Below are 17,077 nucleotides of genomic sequence, written 5' to 3'. Positions count from 1 at the left end.
GGGCTCCAATTCCATAAGGCACAGGAGCAGAATTGAGCTGTTCAGCCCATTGAGTGTGCTCCACCATTCAATCATGACTGATTTATTATCTCTCTTCCCCCGTAACCTTTAGCGGCTTTACTAATCAAGAACTAATCAAACTCCACTTTAAATAAACACAATTATTTGGCCTTCACAAATATCTGTGGCAATGAATTCCACAGAATCACCACCCTCTAGCTAAAGAAATTCCTCCTCTAAAGGGACATCCTTTTATTCTGAGGCTGTGCCCTCTGGTCCCACATTCACCCACTATAGGAAACATTCTCCTCAGGCCTCGATAAATATTCGATATGTTTCAATGAGATATGATCATTAGATATAGGAGCAAAATTAGGCTCTTTGTCCCATCGAGTCTGCTTCGCCAAATCACTATGGCTCATTCAATTTTCCTCTCAGGCCCCCCTCATTCTTCTTACCTCGTGAATACAGGCCCAGAGCCATCAAACTCTCCTCGTATCTTAACATTTCATTTTGGGGATCATTCTTGTAAACTTCCAGTGGACCTTCTCCAATGCCAGCACATCCTTTCTTAGATAAGAGGCCCTAAACTGCTTACAATACAAGTTGATCTTGCCTTATAAAGCCTCAGCATTATATCCTTGCTCTCTAGTTCTTTCAAAATGAATACAAACATTGCATTTGCCTTCCTTACCACTGACTCTGTGTATTCTCCCTTCTGTATTGGCCATCATCCCCCCCTCCACCCCAGTCTCAGCCCCGTTTCAACTCAAAAACATCGATATTTCCTTTCATGTAACAGATGCCATTCAACCTGCTGAGTTCCTCAGGCGAGTTGTTTGATGTTACAGCATTTACAACCTTTTTTGATTTTTTTTCAAATCTTATTGTGGTTGTACACTTACACCTTGGTTGTGTATTTCTCAGATTTTGATCGGTACCTTTGATGGATATAAATATGTTTATAATTGCCACATGTACTGAGGTAAGTGAAAACTTTGGCATGCTATCCACACAGATAATCCCAAAATAATGGCCAGGTTTGCACGTGACTTTATCGTCAGTTCCCCACTGAGTTGACAGCATTTCACAAGTGTCATCAGACCTTAAACTTGATGTGGGATGAATGGACTCATCCCACAGGAAGAACCTGAAGGGCAATTTTACAAAGTTATATTTGGTTTAAGGAACTTAACCAACTCAAAGCACTTCAAAGTAGTTTTTTAGCACTTTAATTGAATTAATTAAACAAAATTCAATTGATTTTCATTCATAATGTTCTTTTTGTTTACTTCCAGAAGTTAGGGAGTTTGGAGGCAGGACCTGTTTTTGCCCATTCATTTGACTTGGGGCCTAACCACTAGCTGAGCACCAGTCAGCATCAGGAAAGTCATAAACCAAGATGGATATTAACCACTGCTGTAAGTCCACCAGATTGTCAAAAGAGGTTCCCATGTCCTCCAGCAGAATGAGCCATCCACAACCAAGACCTGGTGACAAGGAAGCTCAATGGTGCAGGAGTACCTGCTACTGGATACACACAAATGCTTAAGATTCATCTGAGAAAGGCCACTGACACTTTCATCGAAACATCCTTTGAAAATAATGTCCGAGTGGACAGAGACCATCATTAAGAAATGAATTTGGTTAGTGAGAGGTTGTAAGTACCAAAATGCATTGAAGCACTGTGGAAATATGCCCACTGATGCTGGCACTGGCCTACACAAACACTTCCCAAATGAAACACTTTCTATGAAGTATGGCGTCAATTTCACAGTTCTTTAGCCCGAGCAAGCACATAGATCCTGGTCACACGTTGCAATGTTCAGTGTTAAGACTGCTTCTTTTCTCATTATATGTCAATGATTTGTTTGATTGAATTGATGGCATTGTGGCCACATTTACAGACCAGACAAAAAATAGGTTGGGGGGGGGGGGGCAGGTATTGTTGAGGAAGTAGGGTGATTGCAGAAAGACTTGGACAAATTAGAAGAATGGCCAAAGAAGTGGCAGATGGAATAAAGTGTAAGGAGTAAGAAGTATAAAGTGTAAGGCACCGGTGACCCCTGTTTCCATCCAAGGGGTCAGTGTGGATATGGTGGAGGATTACAAGTACCTGGGGATATGAATGGACAATAAACCGGACTGGTTAAAGAACACTGAGGCTGTCTACAAGAAGGGTCAGAGCCGTCTCTCTTTCCTGAGGAGACTGAGGTCCTTTAACATCTGCCGGACGATGCTGAGGATGTTCTACGAGGCTGTGGTGGCTAGTGCTATCATGTTTTCTGTTATGTGCTGGGGCAGTAGGCTGACGGTAGCAGATACCAACAGAATCAACAAACTCATTCGTAAGGCCAGTGATGTTGTGGGGGTGACACCTCTCTGATGGTGGTGTCTGAAAAGAGGATGCTGTCCAAGTTGCATGCCATCTTGGACAATGACTCCCATCCACTCCATAATGTACTGGTTAGGCACAGGAGTACATTCAGCCAGAGACTCATTCCACTGAGATGTAACACTAAGCGTCATAGGAAGTCATTCCTACCTGTGGCCATCAAACTTTACAGTGTCAGACACCCTGAGCCAATAGGCTGGTCCTGGACTTATTTCCACTTGGCATGATTAACTTATTATTATTATTTAATTATTTATGGTTTTATGTTGCTATATTTCTTCACTATTCTTGGTTGGTGTGGCTGTAACAAAACCCAGTTTCTCTCAGGATCAATAAAGAATGTCTGTCTCTCTGTGAAATGTATGGTCATGCACTTTGGTAGTAAGAATAAAGGCACTGACTACTATAAATGAGAAGCAAATTTAGAAATCAGAGGTGCAAATAGATTTGGCAGGCCTCATGCAGGATAACTTGGAAGCTGAGTCAGTGGAAAATAAGGCAAATGCAATTTTGGCATTCATTTTGAGATGTAATGTTGAGGGTTTATAAGGCATTGGTCCGACTGCATTGTGAGCGGCTTTGAGCCCTCTATCTAAAAAAACATGTGCTTGCATTGGAGAGGATCCAGAATCAGAATCTGGTTTAGTATCATTGGCATACGTCATGAGATTCCTTGTTTTGTGGCAGCAGTGCATTGCAATACATTATAATAAAAACTATAAATTGCAATAAGAAATATATGTAAAAATAAATTAAATTGGTAGTGCAAAAAAGAGAGGGAATATACTGAGGAAGTGTTCATGGGTTCATTGTCCATTCAGAAATCTGAAGGCATAGGGAAAGAAGCTATTCCTGAAATGTTGAGCGTGTGTCTTCAGGCTCCTGTACCTCCTCCTTGATGATAGCAATGAGAAGAAGCCATGCCCTGAGTATTGGGGTTCCTTAATAATAGATGCCACCCTTTTGAGGCATTGCCTTTTGAAAGTGTCCTTGATGCTGGGGAGGCCAGTGCCCATGAGGGAGCTGGCTGAGATTATAACTTCCTGAATGTTTTTCTGATCCTGTGCCGTGGCCCCTCCATACCAGATGGTGATGCAACCAGTTAGAATGCTCCCCATGGCACAGCTGTAGAAATTTGTGAGTGTCTTCTCAGATTCCTAATGAAATATAGTTGCTGTCATACCTTCTTTGTACTTGCATCGATATGTTGGGCCCAGAATGGATCCTCAGAGATGTTGACACCCAGGAACATGAAACTCCTCACCCTTTCCACTTCCGATCCCATGAAGAGCACTGGCGTGTGTTCCTTTGAATTACTCTTCCTGAAGTCCACGATCATTTCCTTGGTCTTACTGATGTTGAGTGAAAAAATGTTGCCATGCCACCATTCAACCAGCTGATCTATCTCAGTCCTGTATGCCTCCTCGTTATCGTCTGAAATTCTGCCAACAATAGATGTGTCATCAGCAATTTTATAGATGGCATTTGAGATTGTCAATGAGGAGGTGCTGTTACTTCCGATCTGCACAGTCTGTGAGGACGTCAATGATCCAGTTTCTGAGGGAGGTACAGAGGTCCCAGTGATCCAGAAATCTGAATCCCTGCCCCCTGCTCCAATCCCTCAACCATGTACTTATCCTCCACCTCATTCTATTTCTATACTCACTGTCACGTGGCACAGGTAGTAATTCTGAGATTACTACCTTTGAGGTCCTGCTTCTCAACTTCTTTCCTAACTCCCTGTCGTCTGTTTTCAGTACCTCCTCCCCATTCCTACCTATGTTGTTAGTAACAATATATACTACAACCTTTGGCTGTTCTCCCTCCCACTGCAGGATATCGTGGACATGATCAGAAATATACTGGATCCTGGCACCTGGGAGGCAAACTACCATCAGCGTTTCTTTCCAAACTCCAGCAGTACTCAAGCAGGAATACTTATTGTTAAGGGGGACAGCCACAGGAAAACTCTCTAGTACCTGCTTCTTGCCCTCCCCTCTCCTGTCTGTTACCCACTTCTCTGTGTCCCGTGGTCCCAGGGTGACTACCTGCCTATTGCTCCTCTCCATCACCTCCTCACTCCTCCTGACCAGTCGAAGGTCATCGAGCTGCATCTCCAGTTCCCTAACGTGGTCTCTAAGGAGCTGCAGCTCGATGCACCTGGTGCAGGTGTGGTTGTCCAGGAGGCTGGGAGTCTCTAGGACTTCCCACATTTGACACCAAGCACAGAAAACCAGCCTGACACACATACTCTCTGTCTTTATTTTAAACAAATAACCTACCTGGCCTCGACCCTTTATTGCCTAAGCCCCATTGAGCCAAAGCCTTCCTACTCTGTCTCCCACTACTCTGATGCCCGCTCTGTAAATCTGTCCTCTTTTTAAACTCTTCACGCGGTTCTCACTGGCTGACCTCCACACGCTTGTGCAGTCGTGTCCCATTCCTTGAACACTCTCGCCAGTTGACTGGCACAGGTTTTCAAAGCCCATCAGGGCCTGATGCCTTGTGAGGGTTCACCCTCTTGAAAGATATTCAGACACTGGCCTCCAAGACAGAGGGTTACTGTATGCTGTAGATGTAGTTTTATTGTCCCTTTCAAAGTGTGTATAAAAAATATTGAGTACATCTGGCAGTGAAGCATCACTGGCATTCATGATGTTAGATTTGACTTTGTGGAAAGTAATGGCCTACAAACTCTGCCAGAGGTGACAGACAGACATACTTTATTGATCCCGAGGGAAATTGGGTTTCGTTACAGTCGCACCAACCAAGAATAGTGTAGAAATATAGCAATATAAAACCATAAATAATTAAATAATAATAAGTAAATTATTCCAAGTGGAAATAAGTCTAGGACCAGCCTATTGGCTCAGGGTGTCTGACACTCTGAGGGAGGAGTTGTAAAGTTTGATGGCCACAGGCAGGAATGACCTCCTATGACGCTCAGTGTTGCATCTCGGTGGAACGAGTCTCTGGCTGAATGTACTTCTGTGCCTAACCAGTACATTATGGAGTGGATGGGAGACATTGTCCAAGATGGCATGCAACTTGGACAGCATCCTCTTTTCAGACACCACTGTCAGAGAGTCCAGTTCCACCCCCACAACATCACTGACCTTCCAAATGAGTTTGTTGATTCTGTTGGTGTCTGCTACCCTCAACCTGCTGCCCCAGCACAGAACAGCAAACATGATAGCACTGACCACCACAGACTCGTAGAACATCCTTAGCATTGTCCAGCAGATGTTAAAGGACCTCACTCTCCTCAGGAAATAGAGACGACTCTGACCCTTCTTGTAGACAGCCTCAGTGTTCTTTGACCAATCCAGTTTATTGTCCATTTGTATCCCCAGGTATTTGTAATCCTCCACCATATCCACACTGACCCTTTGGATGGAAACAGGGGTCACCGGTGCCTTAGCCCTCCTCAGGTCCACCACCAGCTCCAATTGGATGACATACATCCAATTCTATCTCTACCCTCAAGTGGAATTGAGTTTTTACTCTTAAGATAGGCTTACATAGTTCTGGAGCACCAGTCTTGAATGCCACAGATCTAGCCCTCAGCAGACTACAAATTCCTAGTTCATCCATAGCTTTTGATCTGGATATGTCTGGCACACACATATCCACATAGATTTCAATGAAGTTGGTGACCCTCCACCCGATGTCATGCATTGCAAGAACTTTTACATGTCTCTAATAGTTTTTTTTGAACTGTTGAAGAGCTTGACAGTATGGAAGGGGAGAAAATGTTTCCTCTTGTAGAAAAAACTAGAACTAGGGGTTCACTGTTTGAAAGCAAGGTGTCATCCATTTACAACAGAGATATGGCCAAAGTTTACCATTCAATAGCTCACACGTATTTGGAGTTCTATACCTTGAATCAGAATCAGAATCAGGTTTATTATCACCAGCATATGACGTGAAATTTGTTAACTTAGTAGCAGCAGTTCAATTCAATACATAATCTAGCAGAATGAGAAAAAATAATAATAAATAGAATAAAACATAATAATAAATAAACAAGTAAATCAATTATGTATATTGAATAGATTATTAAAAATGTGCAAAAATGGAAATGCTGTATATTAAGAAAGTGAGGCAGTGTCCAAAGCTTCGAAGTCCATTTAGGAATCGGATGGCAGAGGGGAAGATGCTTTTCCTGAATTGCTAAGTGTGTGCCTTCAGGATTCTGTACCTCCTACCTGATGGTAACAGTGAGAGAAGGTCATGCCCTGGGTGCTGGAGGTCTTTAATAATGGACGCTGCCTTTCTGAGACACTGCTCCCTAAAGATGTCCTGGGTACTTTGTAGGCTAGTACCCAAGATAGAGCTGACTAGATTTACAACCTCCTGCAGCTTCTTTCGGTCCTGTGCAGTAGCCCCTCCATACCAGACAGTGATGCAGCCTGTCAGAATGCTCTCCACTGTACAACTATGGAAGTTTTTGAGTGTATTTGTTGACGTGCCAAATCTCTTCAAACTCCTAATAAAATATAGCCACTGTGTTGACTTGTTTAGAACTACATCTATATGTTGGGACCAGCTTAGATCCTCAGAGAACTTGACACCCAGGAACTTGAAGCTGCTCACTCTCTCTGCTTCTGATCCCTCTGAGGGTTGGTATGTGTTCCTTCATTTTATCCTTCCTGAAGTCCACAATCAACTCTTTCGTCTTACTGACGTTGAGTGCCAGGTAGTTGCTACAGCACCATTCCACTAGTTGGCATAGCTCACTCCTGTACACCCTAGGGCAGGGGTCAGCAACCTTTACCACTGAAAGAGCCACTTGGACCCGTTTCCCACAGAAAAGAAAACACTGGGAGCCGCAAAACCCGCTTGACATTTAAAATGAAATAACACTGCATACAACATTTTGTTTTGCCTTTATGCTATGTATAAACAAACTATAATGTGTTGCATTTATGAAATTGATGAACTCCTGCAGAGAAAATGAAATTACATTTCTGCATGCAACAAAAACATTTTGAACTACGAAAAAAAGACGTTGGGTTGAAGGTTACTTTTAAGTAAAATACTCAACGTCTATTTGAGTCCTTCTTGTATTTATGAAAAACGCCAAACTTAAATTTGCCGCCAGCAGCAAACCAAAAATAACGTCAGCCAGTTGTCAACCTGAAAAATAAAAGGACTATTTCACTGAACAATGAAAACATATGAATATACGTAAAATAATAGGCAATTAAAATATTTATCATACTTGTTCAGGTTGACTCACACCTGACAATGCAGTCGTATTTAGTAGGGATGGATCGATGCTTAGGGGAGTGACCGGGAAGGATAATGTGTTTTTTTCCTCTCTGAACTCACAGAAGCGTTTCCCAAACGATGTTTGCATTGCGATGATTGCAGAATGTAAATACTCCGAATTTATCATGTCGTGACCTTGTTTGAACTCTCTCAAATTGGGGAAGTGAGACAATGTGCCTTTCTGTAAATCTCTGGCAAGCAACGTCAACTTGCGCTCGAATGCCAAAACATCCTCCAACATGTGCAGGGCTGTACGTCCTTACCCCGTTGAAGAGCTGTGTTCAGCGTGTTCAGGTGCGCTGTCATGTCTACCATGAAGTGTAGCTTTTCCAGCCACTCTGGCTGTTAAAGCTCAGGAAAGTTGAGCCCTTTGCTGCCCAGGAAAGTTTTCACTTCTTCCAGACACGCGACAAAGCGTTTCAGCACCTCCCCTTTGGACAGCCACTGGACTTTGTTGTGCAGCAGGTGCCCCATCAGTAGCTACTGACACCAGATGGGTGGTCTTTATTCCTTTGGCTCTTAAACAATTCAAGACAGCCTCACAGATGTCCTCCCCCCGTGTTTGGTCTTTTAGAGGTATCAACTCAATCAGTTCTTCCTGTGGCCCGGCAGAGTTTACATACCGGCAGAACAACGCTATTTGTTCAATATCACCTTTGTCTTTAGACTCGTCACAGGCAATCGAGTAGGCCACAGCTGAATTGATGTCTTTAATTTGCTGTCTTGTGATGTCTTCTGCCATTTTTATGGTTCTGTCTTTGACAGTCTTTGCAGAGAGGGGCATATCCCTGATTTTCTGCACAATTTCACTCTTGTTTTTAAAGTCCGTGAATAGATGTTCTGAAATCTTAATGAAAGATTCTTTTATATATTCACCATCTGTAAACTGCTTCCCGTGCCTGACTATTTCCTGAGCGTCAATATAACTGGCGTATGTCGTTGATTTTCCAGACTTCATCCATTTCTGGAAATGATTTTTGCTCAGATCAACCTTCCGCATCAGTTCCGAAACGGCTTTTTTTCTCTCATCTCCATCCGGATATTTTTGAGCAAAGGCTGCGTGTTTATTCTGGAAATGCCTTGCGACATTTGACTTTTTGTTGTTTGCTAGTTTCTCATTGCATATTAAGCATACCGGTAAACCAGTCTCGTCAACAGTGAAAGCAAATGAATCTGTCCACGTATCATTAAACGTTCTGTTTTCTTCAGTCACTTTTCTTTTTTTAGAATTCTCCATAGTTGGCTTACCTTGGATCGAAAAATTAAAGAAATCGCGCACTGGCGGGTGTCAGGTATTGGCAGTGGTGACGTATATTAATAGCGATAAAAACACGTTGTAGCGGTGTGCTCACGCAGTCAGTAAACTGCAGTCGAATAACTTTATTCGAACTAAACAGCCTTGCTTTTAAGCCTCCCTCAACCCAGCCCCCATGGACGCAGATGCTGCAAAAGACGCGTACTCACAAACCCCCGTAGGCTATCTCCCTTAGCCGGAATGCTGGCTAATTGTGAGCCGTTTCGGATGTGCCAGGAAATGTGTCGCCACACTTAGATTGTACAAGATCACCATAATCTTCAAATTTAGAATTACATTTCAAAAGCTAACAAACTAACATAAAATACATTTTAATTAAATACTGACCAATTATTTCCCAAAGCCACAGGGAGCCGCAGCACAGAGGTGAAAGAGCCACAAATGGCTCGGGAGCCGCAGGTTGCCGACCCCCGCCCTAGGGCAATTAGGCAGACGAAAGATTACCAGGCTGGATGGGAATTAGATTTGAGATAACATTTAAATCAGATATATAGTCTTAAAGAATGGCAGAACAGACCCGAGGAGCAGAATTGCCTGCCTCTGCTCTTCATTCACATCATTTCCTTTAAATAATGTAGAAGTATCAGAATTATTTTAAAAAGGCAATGACAAATTAAAAAGATTAAGAATCATAAGAAGTAATTCAGAATAAAATAGGGGAAATAATTGTAAATTACTGAATGCACATTTCTTAATTTCTCCTTTCTGCCCTATGTGATGAGTGATGGCTGAACTTTGAACTTTGAAATCAGTAGGTTCAGGAAGCTGTATGAATTATATCTGTTCTGATTTCTTATGGTTTTATATTCTGTTTTCATTTTTTGCTCTTGTATAACCAATATTTTGCTTATACTGTAAACAAGTTTATATTATATAGTTTATATGACAAAGAACTACTTTAAAAAGTTTTTATGTGTCCCAGTGTAAGTGATCACAAAAAAAATGTGATCATTCCCGAAACAGATATGTTGAAAATCACAAGGGCTTCACCAGTGTGCGTACAGTGATGTTGTGTACAAAATAAAGGAAGCAATTTGGTATTCCGGTGCACTCACAGAGAGTGAACAAAGTGATTAATGGCTCTTCCTATGTACACGCACAAGCAGAGAGAGGTAGGTCAGAGATAAAATCTGTGTATAGGTATGAGATGGAAGATTTTTGAATGTAGTTCAGGACCTGGCCATAATGAATCATTCCAGTGAATTGGCTGAAATGTGGCTGGTTGTTGGTTGAGAATTCTGAAGGCTTTACTGAAAATGTTCTATACAGTTAATTTCTTTGCATAGCAGATTTACAAAACCACAGTGGCTCCTTGGAGTATCTCTTAATAGTGCCAAGGTGAAGCCACCTTCAGGATGGAGAAGCAATACCTTATATTCTGCCTGGGTAACCTCCAACCTGATGGATTGAATATTGATTTCTCCTTCTGGAGAAACATCTTTTCCTTCAACACCCCCCTTCTTCTATTCCCCACTCTGGCCTCTTACCTCTTCTCACTTGCCTATCACCTCCCCCTGAGTCCTCACTTCTTTCCCTTTCTCCTATTGCCCACTCTCCTCTCTATTTGGATTCCTTCCTCTCCAGCCATTTATTCTTCCTACCCATCTGGCTTCATCTATCACCTTTTAGCTTGCTTTCCTTCCCCTCCCCTCACTTTTTTATTCTAGCATCTTCCCTCTTCCTTTTCAGTCCTGAAGAGGGGTCTCGGGCCGAAACGTCAACTGTTTATTCATTTCCATAGACCTGCTGAGTTCCTCTGGCATTTTGTGTGTAGATTTAATACTGCCCTCATAAACATCCAGAAGAGATAAGAGACCACAGATACTGGAAGCTGGAGCAAGAGACTGCTGGCACATCTCTGCAGGTCGAGCAGCATTTGTGTGAGGAAAGGAACTGCCCATGTTCTGGGTTGAAATACTGCACCATGACTGTTATTTTATCTCCCTCCAGTTTAGGAGCACTTAAGTTTGCAATGATAGAAAAGGAATCTTTAATTTTACCTGATCACAGATGTCTCCAAGGTTGAAACAAAGAACAACTGACATAGAATGGAACAGAATAGAACTACATTGACATTGCTCAAGACAACGTGGTTGCGTTGCTACTCCAGTCCATGCAAAACCGATACTTACAATGCATGCAGTAGAGTTTAATTTAAAAAAAAAACATATTTACATGCAGCAAGTGACATTGATAGTCCATAACACTCATTGCCATTGGCAACCCAGGGTTTAACGTTATTCAACTGCACAATAGCCCTCAGGAAGAAGATATTTTTCAGTATTACTGTCTTGGCTAAGATGTTTCGCATCCCCTACAAGATGGCAGGGGAAAGGACAGGCAGTGTCTGGGATGGGATGGGTCTTTGATGATGTTTTGAGTGTGCCACAGGCATCAAAAGTTGTAGATTGTCTCCGTCTGCTAGTTGAGTCCCAGTGATAACTGCGAAGGTATGGATGTACTTTGAGATCTAATCTATCATCCTATCATCCATGTGCCATCCAAATAATGGTTGTATGATTCATAGGATGATAAATTAGGGGAACAACACACACAAAATGCTGGTGGAACACAACAGGCCAGGCAGCATCTATAAGGAGAAGCACTGTCGACGTTTCGGGCCGAGACCCTTATATGTTTGCAATAGAAAAGCAGCTTGAAAGTTTGGGAAAGCTTACTTAAAAGTATTTTTTTTTTCTTGCAGAGGATGGTGAATCTCTGGAATTACCTACACCAAAGGTTTGTAGAGGCCAAATCACTGGAGGCAATTAAAGAGAAGGCAGGTGAATATTTGAAAGATCAATGAATTGAGGAATTCATGGAACTGTAGAGGAGATGAGGTCTAAGGCAGGTCAGGAATGATCATATTAAATAACAGGCAGGTTTGAGGAAACAAGTGGCCTACTCCTGCTTCTAATTTCATATGTATTTTTATTTTGGAAATAATAAAAGTGATTGATCACCTTACCAGAAATTACTTTAAAAAAATTCTTCAGGTGATGTCTGCAACAAAACCAGCATTCATTGCCTATCCCTAAACACCATGGAGAAGATGGTAAGCCATCATATCAGCAGGAACTAAATGTAGCTTCAGCTCTCAGGAAAACAATTTGACCCAATTCGTGTGTCCCTTTAAACCTCTGTTAAATAGAAACGTTGTTGCTTGGTAAATGTAAGAAATATAAATCAATGTAGAGTTTCTATTGTATTATAAAATTCATAGAATCACAGGCACTGACGACTAAGGAGGAGGCTGATTGGCCTATCACCTCCATCTCAGCAAAATTCTTCTAGATTAATCCCACTTTCCCTCTCTTATTCCATCACATTGATACTTTTAGCTCGTCAGGTAGGAAAAATGTTCCTGTAAATATCTGCAAGAAAAACATAATATAGATTTTTTGATAATAAATTTACTTTGACTAAATTTATTTCCACTTTGAATGACTCTTGTCTTTATAGGAGCAAAACTTACAACATCTACATGAGGCCAGAGAAGTTGTCCATCTCCCTCTGCATCAACAAGCACTCAAACAAATAATTGAAGATCTTAACCTTGTATGGGAAGTGGGACCAATTTTGAGGTTTGTGGGAGCACTCCAATACATGCAATAAAGCTTTCATTTTAATCCTTTAGCATCAGTAATATTATACTATATTACTTAATTGTCACCAAACGATTGATACTAGAGCGTACAATCATCACAGCGATATTTGATTTTGTGCTTCGCGCTCCCTGGAGTACAAATCGATAGTAAGTATAATGAAAATTTAAATTATAAATCATAAATAGAAAAGGGAAAGTAAGGTAGTGCAAGTCAGGTCCGGATATTTGGAAGGTACGGCCCAGATCCGGGTCAGGATCCGTTCAGCAGGCTTATCACAGTTGGAAAGAAGCTGTTCCCAAATTTGGCCGTATGAATCTTCAAGCTCCTGAACCTTCTCCTGGAGGGAAGAGGGACAAAAAGTGTATTGGCTGGGTGGGTTGTGTTCTTGATTATCCTGGCAGCACTGCTCTGACAGCGTGCGGTGTAAAGTGAGTCCAAGGACGGAAGATTAGTTTGTGTTAGTTTATGTTCACGATCTTCTGCAGCTTCTTCCAGTCTTGAACAGGACAACTTCCATACCAGGTTGTGATGCACCCTAGAAGAATGCTTTCTACAGTGCATCTATAAAAATTAGTGAGGGTTTTTAGGGGACAGGCCAAATTTCTTCAGATTTCTCAGGAAGTAAAGGTGCTGGTGGGCCTTCTTGGCAGTGGACTCTGCTTGGTTAGACCAAGTCAGGTCATTTGTGATATTGATCCTGAGGAACTTAAAGCTTTTGACCTGTTCCACCTGCGCACCACCGATGTAGTTGGGGTCGTGCAGCCCACTACTCCTTCTGAAGTCAACGACCAATTCCTCTGTCTTGCTGATGTTGAGGGATAGGTTATTGTCTTCACACCGTGCCTCCAGGTTCTTAATTTCCTCTCTGTAGTCAGACTCATCATCACCCAAGATGCAGCCTACAATTGTGGTGTCATCAGCAAACTTATATATTGAGTTTGATGGAAACTTGGCTACACAATCATGGGTGTACAGTGAGTACAGCAAGGGGCTGAGTACACAGCCTTATGGGGCACTGGTGCTCAGAGTGATTGTAGAGGAGAGCTTGTCCCCTATCTTTACAGGCTGGGTCCTGTCTATGAGGAAGTTGAAGATCCAGCTGCAAATCTGAGTGCTAAGACCCAGATACCGGAGCTTAGGAATCAGTTTATTTGGAATGATGGTATTAAAGGCAGAGCTGTAGTCAATGAAAAGGAGCCTTACATATCTGCCTTTATTCTCCAGGTGTTCTGAGGAATGTAGTGCCAGAGAGAGATGGCATCTGCCATTGACCTGTTGCTCTGGTAGGCGAATTGCAAAGCGTTGAGGTTAACTGGTAGGCTATGGTTGATATAAATAGAAACTGCGTCATAGCTGCATTTTGTTATGGTTGGGGAAAAAAAATCCCAACCTCACCATTTTTTAAAACAGAAAAGTCTGCTATTCCATTATTTACAAACTGTTTTATCTCTTGTTTTTACAGCAATTCTTCAAATAGATCCTCAGAATATTGCTGGTAAAGTCACAATATTACTGGCTCTAGAGGTAAACACAATTTCAGAAAGCGTACAGATCAGGAATGCAGAAGGCAGTTGTCTGTGAATTAATCTGCCACAGCTGTAGCTCCTGATTCCTATCTCCAAAGTTGTACATATTCAAAGAAAAATGTCTATTTTAATATGTTAAATTGGAATATGAAATGATTTACATTCTTGTTGAACAAGGATAAGTGTGTGTATCGTGTTTTGTCCTGGATGAACCAGGAGATTTGGAATCGTTTGAGAGCTAGATCTGTGGTGTTCAAAACTGGTGATCCAGACTCCTTCAAGAAATCTAGTTACGACTAATGGTAGGCTATCATGTGGCAAAAAGGTAATTCTCTGTGAAATTAGAGATACAATTAGGTGCACAATAACCGTGACAGGGCTTGCATGCCATTACTTCCTATAAGGAGAAACCTAACAATATAAATGACAGTGATGCCTCATTTACCAATAATGGCAGTACCTTTAATGCACTCTTTAACTATACCTATGCCAACTCCCATGGCATCTGGTGACCCTCTGATCCCTATCTTGGAGGTCAATGTCAGAACATCTTTCAGGAGGGTGAACCCTCACAAAGCATCAGGCCCCAACAGTGTACCTGGTTTTGTAATGGTAACCTATGCCAACCAACTAGCCGGAGTGTTCAGGGACATGTCCAAGTTCTCATTACAGTGGCCTATGGTTCCCACCTGCTTCAAAAGGGCATCAATCATATCAGGCCCAAGAAAAGTAGGGTGAGCTGCCTCAATGGCCATAATGAAATGCTTCGAAAGGTTGGTGATGCCTAGAATTAATTCTTACCTGAACAAGGGCCTGGGCCTGCTGCAGTTCACTAACTGCTGTAACAGGTATACAGCAGATGCAATCGCACTAGCTCTCCTCTCTATTTTGGAGTACCTAGACAACAGCAAAATCTGCTACAGATTACTGTTTATCGACTACAGGTCATCAATCAATACTATTATCCTTTTAGTATTAATTGCCAAATTTTTAAACCTGGGCCTCTGTACCTCTTTCTGTAATGAGATCTTTATTGAGAGACCACCGTCAGTGCAGATCAGAAATAACATCTCCTCCTTGCTGACAATCAGCAACCCCACATCAAAAGTGTGTGCTTAGCCCAGTGCTCTACTCTCTCTACACACATGACTGCGTGGCTAAGCTCAGCTCAAACACCATTGATAAATGGTCACCAAATTATAGGAAAGATGTCAACAAAATAAAGAGAGTACAGAGAAGATTTACTAGAATGTTACCTGGGTTTCAGCACCTAAGTTACAGAGAAAGGTTGAAAAAGTTAGGTCTTTATTCTTTGGAGTGTAGAAGGTTGAGGGGGGACTTGATAGAGGTATTTAAAAATATGAGGGGGATAGATAGAGTTGATGTGGATAGGCTTTTTCCATTGAGAGTAGGGAAGATTCAAACAAGAGGACATTAGTTGAGAGTTAAGGGGCAAAAGTTTAGGGGCAACATGAGGGGGAACTTCTTTACTCAGAGAGTGGTAGCTGTGTGGAACGAGCTTCCAGTGGAAGTGGTAGAGGCAGGTTCGATTTTGTCATTTAAAAAAAGAATTGGATAGGTATATGAACAGGAAAGGAATGGAGGATTATGGGCTGAGTACAGGTAGGTGGGACTAGGTGAGAGTAAACATTCCGCACAGACTAGAAGGGCTGAGATGGCTTGTTTCCATGCTGTAATTGTTATATGGTTATAAATTCACAGATGATACCGTTGTTGTTGGTAAAATATTGGTTGGTGATGAGGATCAATAAATTGGTTAAATGATGTTGCAGTAACAACCAGACACTTAACATCAGCAAAACCAAAGAATTAATGAAGGAGCTTGGAAGGGGAAGAATGGAGAAGACGCACCAGTTCTCATTGATGGGTCAGTTGTGGAGAGGGTGAGCAGCTTCAGATTCCTGGTTGTCAACACCTCAAGAGGATCTATCTTGGGGCCAATGATGCAATCATGAAAATGCATGCTTGTGCTTCTATTTCATTTGGAGTTTGAGGGGATTTGGTATGTGACTAAAGACTCCTGCAGATCTCTACAGATGTACAAGTGGAGAGTAATCTGACTGGCTGCATCACTGCCTGATATGGAGGGTTCAATGCACAGGATTGCAGGAGGCTGCAGGGTGTTGGATACTCAGCAGGCAACCCTGCCTTCCACTGAGGACAGCTTCAAGAGGTGGTGCCTCAAGAAGGCAGCATCCATCACTAAGAACCCTCACCACCTGGGACATGCCTTCTCATTTCTACCAGCAGGGAGAGGGACAGGAGCCCGAAGACCCACATTCAACGATTCAGAAACACCTTCTTTCCCCCCTGCCAACGCCATCAGATCTCTGAACAGTCCATGATCACTACCTCATCATTTCTTATTTTTTGTACTATTTATGTTGTAATTTTTAGTAATATATCTTTGCATTATACCACTGCCACGTACAACAAAGTAAATGTCATACATAAGAAAATGATAATAAACCTGATTTTGATTCTGATTCTGAGCTCTCTTGCAGAGATTTTCAGAGAACCACTCTGCAGAACAATTTCATTTTAAACACAATTGACCAGACCGGTCTTTTGTGTAACAATTACCTACCATTGATTGGAGCTGACACTCGCAATCCTTTTTGGTTGCTCAATGGTATGATGTCAGTTTAAAATCCTGTGCCGCAGAGCACATTTCACATCATCCTTGTTGTAAGAGTTATGCCAGATTATGTTAAAATAACAAAGGCGCAATGGGTCTTATTTGAAAGTTAGAAGGATTATATGGTCTTCGTGAAACAAGGAATTTGGTTTTCAGGAGGGGATGATCTATTTTTTGTTTGTATTCCTGCACCTTCTTTGATATTTCAGTATCTGTCACTAAGTATTACACTTCCAGTACTTTCTTGTATCAACCATGATGAAATGTGCGCAACTTCACAAATAATTTATGCCACTAACT

The 17,077-nt window shown here is 41.9% G+C and overlaps 1 long non-coding RNA gene across 1 annotated transcript; it reads left to right on the top strand.

Annotated features, from left to right (window-relative positions):
* Nucleotides 1-1,308: 1,308 nt before the first annotated feature.
* Nucleotides 1,309-16,776, top strand: LOC132395369 (uncharacterized). The gene is made up of 4 exons (XR_009512592.1): nucleotides 1,309-1,421; nucleotides 11,689-11,767; nucleotides 12,447-12,568; nucleotides 14,055-16,776. It is a non-coding gene; the product is annotated as an uncharacterized LOC132395369 (long non-coding RNA).
* Nucleotides 16,777-17,077: the final 301 nt, after the last annotated feature.

The sequence above is a fragment of the Hypanus sabinus genome, chromosome 6 (genome assembly GCF_030144855.1).
Source record: "Hypanus sabinus isolate sHypSab1 chromosome 6, sHypSab1.hap1, whole genome shotgun sequence".
Taxonomy (NCBI): Eukaryota; Metazoa; Chordata; class Chondrichthyes; order Myliobatiformes; family Dasyatidae; genus Hypanus; species Hypanus sabinus.
Note: the sequence above shows the minus strand (reverse complement) of the source record. Positions and strands in the feature narration are given on the sequence as shown.